This window comes from Arachis hypogaea, chromosome 2, assembly GCF_003086295.3.
Source record: "Arachis hypogaea cultivar Tifrunner chromosome 2, arahy.Tifrunner.gnm2.J5K5, whole genome shotgun sequence".
In the NCBI taxonomy this organism is placed as follows: Eukaryota; Viridiplantae; Streptophyta; class Magnoliopsida; order Fabales; family Fabaceae; genus Arachis; species Arachis hypogaea.
This window is the reverse complement of record NC_092037.1, coordinates 41,423,012-41,430,653: the sequence shown is the minus strand read 5'-3', so window position 1 is coordinate 41,430,653 and position 7,642 is coordinate 41,423,012. Positions and strand designations below refer to the sequence as shown.

At 40.4% G+C, this 7,642-nt stretch overlaps 1 non-coding gene across 1 annotated transcript; it reads right to left on the bottom strand.

The window, feature by feature from the left end:
- Window positions 1-2,658: 2,658 nt before the first annotated feature.
- On the bottom strand, window positions 2,659-2,766 carry LOC112766481 (small nucleolar RNA R71). The gene has a single exon (XR_003184396.1). It is a non-coding gene; the product is annotated as a small nucleolar RNA R71 (small nucleolar RNA).
- Between the last annotated feature and the right edge of the window lie 4,876 nt (window positions 2,767-7,642).

Here is a 7,642-nt window from a genome sequence, read left to right as displayed (position 1 = left end):
CCAGTAAGGGCAGCAAATGGGCGTTTAACGCCCAGTCTGGCACCATTCTGGGCGTGTAACGCCAGAAAGGGGCACCAGACTGGCGTTAAACGCCGGGAAAGGGCAAGAAGCTGGCGTTAAACGCCAGAAATGGGAACCAGCCCGGCGTTTAACGCCAGAATTGGCATAAAGAGCATTTTTGCTCGCCACTTGGTGCAGGGATGAATTATCCTTGACACCTCAGGATCTGTGGACCCCACAGGATCCCCACCTACCCCGCCACTCTCTCTCTTCTTCACCCATTCACCAATCACCTCAACACCACTTCACCAAAAACCCCTCACCTATCTCTTCACACAACCTACACACTACTTCTCCCCCTTGGCCGAACCACAAAGCCCCCTCCATCTCCTCCATTTCTTCTTCTTTTACTCTCTTCTTTCTTCTTTTGCTCAAGGACGAGCAAACCTTCTAAGTTTAGTGTGGTAAAAGCATTGCTTTTTGTTTTTCCATAACCATTTATGGCACCTAAGGCCGGAGAAACCTCTAGAAAGAGGAAAGGGAAGGCAAAAGCTTCCACCTCCGAGTCATGGGAGATTGAGAGATTCATCTCAAGGGTGCATCAAGACCACTTCTATGAAGTTGTGGCCATGAAGAAGGTGATCCCCGAGGTCCCTTTCAAACTCAAAAAGAGTGAATATCTAGAGATCCGACATGAGATCCGAAGTTACTATAGACCGGGCCATCATGATTCATAGCATCATGATTGGAGAAGAAATAGAAGTTCATGAGGTTATAGCCCAAGAACTTTATAAGGTGGCGGACAAGTCCTCTACCTTGATTAACATTGCATGATTCCTGGAATTCTCATTAAGAATTTTGATACCTTTATTTTTTCTTTTCCACTTAATTTTCGAAAAAAAAACACAAAAAAAATTTACAAAATTTTAAAAACCAAAAACATTTTTCCTATTGAGACTCTATTCTGATTTTAAGTTTGGTGTCAATTGCATGCATTCATTCATGTGTCTTAGGGATCTTCAAGTTGTTCTTGATGATTTCTTACTCTGATCTTTGAATTCTTTTGACTTGAGTGTTTAGGTGTCTCATATGCATTCTCATTAGTGTCAGTAGTATACAAACTGCTAAGTTTGGTGTCTTGCATGCATTGTTATTTGATTTTAGTTGTATTTTGATTATTCCTTATTATAAAAAATCCAAAAATATTTTTAATTTGTGTCTTTTCAAGTCAATAATACAGAGAATTGAAGATTCAGAATATACTGCAGAGGAATTGCACAGAAAAAGCTGGGCGTTCAAAACGCCCAGTGAAGAAGGACAGACTGGCGTTTAAACGCCAGCCAGGGTACCTGGTTGGGCGTTTAACGCCCAAAAGGGTATAGTTTTGGGCGTTAAACGCCAGAATGTGCACCATTCTGGGCGTTTAACGCCATGATAGCACAAGAGGGAAGATTTTGTTTTCAAATCAATTTTTTTCAAGTTTTCAAAATCTTTTCAAAATCAAATCTTTTTCAAATCATATCTTTTCAATCAAATCTTTTTCAAAATCAATTTCTTTCTACTTTCAAAAATACTTGCTATCAATTAATGATTTGATTCAACATTTCAAGTATGTTGCCTTTTCTGTTGAGAAAGGTTTAATGTTTGAATCATATCTTTTCTTGATAGCCAAGTCATTAATTTTCAAAATCAAATCTTCTTAAAATGTTTTTCAAATCATATCTTCTCAATCACATCTTCTTAAAACCAATCATATCTTCTTAACCACATCTTTTTCAAAATAACTTTCAATCAAATCTTTTTGATTTCTAATTTCAAAATCCTTTTCAAAATTCACTTTACTTCTTTCCCACTTTCATTTTCGAAAATCAATTAGTGTTTTTCAAAATGTTTTCAAATTCTTTGACTTAATTTTCGAAAATTACTTACCTTCTTCTCACATCCTTCTAATTATGGACTAACACTATTCCTTAATGCAAAATTCGAACTCCATCTTCTTTGATAAGTTCGAATTTTCTACTTCTGTCTTCTACTTTTCTTTTCCTCTGACACCTAAAGGAATCTCTATACTGTGACATAGAGGATTCCATATTTTCTTGTTCCCTTCTCTTTCTTATGAGCAGGAGCAAGGACAAAAGCATTCTTGTTGAGGCTGATCCTGAACCTGAAAGGACCTTGAAGAGAAAGCTAAGAGAAGCTAAGGCACAATTCTCTGTAGAGGACCTAACCGAATTCTTCAAAGAAGAAGAACACATGGCAGCCGAAAACAACAACAATGCCAACAATGCAAGGAAGGTGCTGGGTGACTTTATTGCACCTACTCCCGACTTCTATGGGAGAAGCATCTCTATCCCTGCCATTGGAGCAAACAACTTTGAGCTTAAGCCTCAATTAGTTTCTCTAATGCAACAGAATTGTAAGTTCCATGGACTTCCATTGGAAGATCCTCATCAGTTTTTAGCTGAGTTCTTGCAAATCTGTGACATTTTCAAGACTAATGGGGTTGACCCTGAGGTCTACAGACTTATGCTATTCCCTTTTGCTGTAAGAGACAGAGCTAGAACATGGTTGGACTCTCAACCTAAAGAAATCCTGGACTCTTGGGAAAAGCTAGTCAATGCCTTCTTGGCAAAGTTCTTTCCACCTCAAAAATTGAGTAAGCTTAGAGTGGAAGTCCAAACCTTCAGACAGAAGGAAGGAGAATCCCTCTATGAAGCTTGGGAAAGATACAAACAATTAATCATAAAGTGTCCTTCTGATATGCTTTCTGAATGGAGCATCATAGGTATTTTCTATGATGGTCTCTCTGAACTGTCCAAGATGTCTTTGGATAGCTCTGCTGGAGGATCTCTTCATCTGAAGAAGACGCCTACAGAAGCTCAAGAGCTGATTGAAATGGTTGCAAATAACCAATTCATGTACACTTCTGAAAGAAATCCTGTGAACAATGGGACTAGTCAGAAGAAAGGAGTTCTTGAGATTGACATTTTGAATGCCCTATTGGCTCAGAACAAAATATTGACTCAACAAGTCAATATGATTTCTCAAAGTCTGTCTGGAATGCAAAATGCACCAAGCAGTACTAAAGAAGCTTCATCTGAGGAAGAAGCTTATGATCCTGAGAACCCTTCAATAGAAGAGGTGAATTACATGGGAGAACCCTATGGGAACACCTATAATTCTTCATGGAGAAATCATCCAAATCTCTCATGGAAGGATCAACAGAGACCTCAACAAGGTTTCAACAATAATAATGGTGGAAGAAACAGGTTTAGCAATAGCAAGCCTTTTCCATCATCTTCTCAGCAACAGACAGAGAGTTCTAAGCAGAATACTTCTGACTTAGCAACCATGGTCTCTGATCTAATCAAAACCACTCAAAGTTTCATGACTGAAACAAGGTCCTCCATTAGAAACTTGGAGGCACAAGTGGGTCAGCTGAGCAAGAGAATTACTGAACTCCCTCCTAGTACTCTTCCAAGCAACACAGAAAAAATCCAAAAGGTGAGTGCAAGGCCATCAACATGGCCGAATTTTGGGAGGAAGGAGAGGCAGTGAACGCCACTGAGGAAGACCTCAATGGACATCCACTGGCCTCCACTGAGTTCCCCAATGAGGAACCATGGGAATCTGAGGCTCAAAATGAGACCATAGAGATTCCATTGGACTTACTTCTGCCATTCATGAACTCTAATGAGTATTCTTCCTCTGAAGAGGATGAGTATGTCACTGAAGAGCAAGTTGCTAAATACCTTGGAGCAATCATGAAGCTAAATGACAAGTTATTTGGAAATGAGACTTGGGAGGATGAATCCCCTTTGCTCACCAAAGAACTGGATGACTTGTCTAGGCAGAAACTGCCTCAAAAGAGACAGGATCCTGGGAAGTTTTCAATACCTTGTACCATAGGCACCATGACCTTCAAGAAGGCCTTGTGTGACTTAGGGTCAAGTGTAAACCTCATGCCTCTCTCTGTAATGGAAAAGTTAGGGATCTTTGAGGTGCAAGCTGCAAAAATCTCACTAGAAATGGAAGACAATTCAAGAAAACAAGCCTATGGACTTGTAGAGGATGTTCTGGTAAAAGTTGAAGACCATTACATCCCTGCTGATTTCATAGTCCTAGAGACTGGGAAGTGCATGGATGAATCCATCATCCTTGGCAGAACCTTCTTAGCCACAGCAAGGGCTGTGATTGATGTTGATAGAGGAGAGTTGATCATTCAAGTGAATGAAGAATCCCTTGTGTTTAAGGCTCAAGGATATCCCTCTGTCATCATGGAGAGGAAGCATGAAGAGCTTCTCTCAAAACAGAGCCAAACAGAGCCCCCACTGTCAAACTCTAAGTTTGGTGTTGGGAGGCCACAACCAAACTCTAAGTTTGGTGTTGAACCCCCACATTCAAACTCTAAGCGCTTGTTGGGAGGTTCCAACATTGCTCTGAGCATTTTTGAGGCTCCATGAGAGTCCTCTGTCAAGCTACTGACATTAAAGAAGCGCTTGTTGGGAGGCAACCCAATGTTATATTTTATCTATTTTCCTTTGTTATTTTATGTTCTTTTGTAGGTTGATGATCATGAGAAGTCACAAAATCAATGAAAAAAGCAAAAATAGAATGAAAAACAGAAAGAAAAATAGCACACCCTGGAGGAGAACGCACTGGCGTTTAAACGCCAGTGAGGCTAGCTGTTGGGCGTTTAACGCCCAGTCTGGCACCATTCTGGGCGTTTAACGCCAGAAAGGGGCACCAGACTGGCGTTAAACGCCAGAAAAGGGCAAGAAGCTGGCGTTAAACGCCAGAAATGGGCACCAGCCCGGTGTTTAACGCCAGAAATGGCAAAAAACGCATTTTTTCATGCCATTTAGTGCAGGGATGACCTTTCCTTGACACCTCAGGATCTGTGGACCCCACAGGATCCCCACCTACCCCACCACTCTCTCTCTTCTTCACCCATTCACCAATCACCTCAACACCTCTTCCCCAAAAATCCTTCACCTATCAAATTCCATCTTTCTCTTCACCACTCATATCCATCCTTCATAAAACCCCACCTACCTCACCATTCAAATTCAAACCACTTTTCCACCCAAACCCACCCTCAAGTGACCGAACCCTACCCTTCCCCCTCTCCTATATAAACCTTTCTTCACTCCTTCATTTTCACACAACCTAAACACCACTTCTCTCCCTTTTGGCCGAACACAAAGCCATTCCCTTCTTCCTCATTTCTTCTTCTTCTACTCTCTTCTTTCTTCTTTTGCTCGAGGACGAGCAAACCTTTTAAGTTTGGTGTGGTAAAAGCATTGCTTTTTGTTTTTCCATAATCATTTATGGCATCCAAGGCCGGAGAAACCTCTAGAAAGAGGAAAGGGAAGGCAAAAGCTTCCACCTCCGAGTCATGGGAGATGGAAAGATTCATCTCAAGGGTGCATCAAGACCACTTCTATGAAGTTGTGGCCTTGAAGAAGGTGATCCCCGAGGTCCCTTTCTCACTCAAAAAGAGTGAATATCCGGAGATCTGACATGAGATCCGAAGAAGAGGTTGGGAAGTTCTTACCAACCCCATTCAACAAGTCAGAATCTTAATGGTTCAAGAGTTCTATGCCAATGCATGGATCACCAAGAACCATGATCAAAGTATGAACCCGGATCCAAAGAATTATCTTACTATGGTTTGGGGGAAATACTTGGATTTTAGTCCGGAAAGCGTAAGGTTGGCATTCAACTTGCCCATGATGCAAGGAGATGAACATCCTTACACTAGAAGGGTCAACTTTGATCAAAGGTTGGACCAAGTCCTCACAGTCATATGTGAAGAGGGCACCCAATGGAAGAGAGATTCAAGAGGGAAGCCGGTTCAATTGAGAAGGCATGACCTCAAACCCGTGGCTAGAGGATGGTTGGAGTTTATCCAACGCTCAATCATTCCCACTAGCAACCGGTCCGAAGTTACTATAGACCGGGCTATCATGATTCATAGCATCATGAATGGAGAAGAAATAGAAGTTCATGAGGTTATATCTCAAGAACTTTATAAGGTGGCGGACAAGTCTTCTACCTTGGCAAGGTTAGCCTTTCCTCATCTCATTTGTCACCTCTGTTATTCGGTTGGAGTTGACATAGAGGGAGACATCCCTATTGATGAGGACAAGCCCATCACTAAGAAGAGGATGGAGCACACAAGAGACCCCACTCATCATGAGATCCCTGAGATACCTCAAGGGATGCACTTTCCTCCACAAAACTATTGGGAGCAACTAAACACCTCCCTAGGAGAATTGAGTTCCAACATGGGACAACTAAGGGTGGAGCATCAAGAACACTCCATCATCCTCCATGAAATTAGAGAAGATCAAAGAATCATGAGAGAGGAGTAACAAAGACAAGGAAGAGACATTGAGGAGCTCAAGCACTCCATAGGATCTTCAAGAGGAAGAAAGAGCCGCCATCACTAAGGTGGACCCGTTCCTTAGTTTCCTTGTTCTTTATTTTCCTGTTTTTCGAAATTTTAGTGCTTATGTTTATCTATGTTTGTGACTTGTGATCATTAGTGTCTTAGTGTCTATGCCTTAAAGTTATGAATGTCCTATGAATCCATCACCTCTCTTGAATGAAAAAATGTTCTTAATTGAAAAAGAGTAGAATTGCATGAATTTTGAATTTTATAACAGTTTGATTATTTTGATGTGGTGGCAATACTTTTGTTTTCTGAATGTATGCTTAAACAGTGCATATGTCTTTTGAATTTGTGGTTCATGAATGTTGGCTCTTGAAAGAATGATGAAAAAGGAGACATGTTACTGAGGATCTGAAAAATCATTAAAATGATTCTTGAAGCAAGAAAAAGCAATGAAAAAAAAAAGAAGAAAATTTTGAAAAAAAAAGAGAGAAAGAAAAAGAAAGAGAAAAAGAAAGAGAAAAAGAAAGAAATAAAGTTGTGATCCAAGGCAAAAAGAGTGTGCTTAAGAACCCTGGACACCTCTAATTGGGGACTCTAGCAAAGCTGAGTCACAATCTGAAAAGGTTCACCCAATTATGTGTCTGTGGCATGTATGTATCCGGTGGTAATACTGGAAGACAGAGTGCTTTGGGCCACGGCCAAGACTCAATAAGTAGCTGTGTTCAAGAATCATCATACTTAACTAGGAGAATCAATGACACTATCTGAATTCTGAGTTCCTAAAGAAGCCAATCATTCTAAATTTCAAAGGATAGAGTGAGATGCCAAAACTATTCAGAGGCAAAAAGCTAAAAGCCCCGCTCATCTAATTAATACTGATCTTCATAGATGTTTTTGGAATTCATTGCATATTCTCTTCTTTTTATCTTATTTGATTTTCAGTTGCTTGGGGACAAGCAACAATTTAAGTTTGGTGTTGTGATGAGCGGATAATTTGTACGCTTTTTGGCATTGTTTTTAGTATGTTTTTAGTATGATCTAGTTAGTTTTTAGTATATTTTTATTAGTTTTTAGTTAAAATTCACTTTTCTGGACTTTACTATGAGTTTGTGTGTTTTTCTGTGATTTCAGGTATTTTCTGGCTGAAATTGAGGGATCTGAGCAAAAATCTGATTCAGAGACTGAAAAGGACTGCAGATGCTGTTGGATTCTGACCTCCCTGCACTCGAAGTGGATTTTCTG